Genomic DNA, 505 nt, shown 5'->3' with positions numbered 1-505 from the left:
AGGCGTGGAACTCCGATCTCCTGACATACTCAGTTTAGATTTGCACTCTGAGCATGCCGATGAGGTCAGCTTCCAGCTGTCTTCCCTCAACTGCCTCGGACAATAACTTAGATTATAACAGGGATTTCAATTATTCAATTGAGCACTCAGCTGGTTGTCTAGATTCAGGAGTAGGTGGTCGCTGTGGTGGTGAAATCGGACTTTTGCACCTGGTTGTGCATTGAGGCTTGAACGACAGCTAGAGCACTAGCCAACATCTATGTAGCTGTTTTGGGTTAATGACTACTAGCGGCACTTAGCCTTCCTATTGACATGACAGTTGAATCAACTGTGACCTACATTTAGTTTTGGTATTGATATGGCACTAGTAGGATTTCCATCTTGTGCTCGTGAAGTATATGTAGAAGACACCACTTAGGATGTTCTGGCGTGTTCACTAAGAATCGTTGGTTGGGCAACAGACGATCCAGTTGTATGTGTCCTAATATATGTATCAGGCGCTATA

The sequence above is a fragment of the Cynara cardunculus genome, assembly GCF_001531365.2.
Source record: "Cynara cardunculus var. scolymus isolate 2C chromosome LG 5, CcrdV1, whole genome shotgun sequence".
Classification (NCBI taxonomy): domain Eukaryota; kingdom Viridiplantae; phylum Streptophyta; class Magnoliopsida; order Asterales; family Asteraceae; genus Cynara; species Cynara cardunculus.
Note: the sequence above shows the minus strand (reverse complement) of the source record.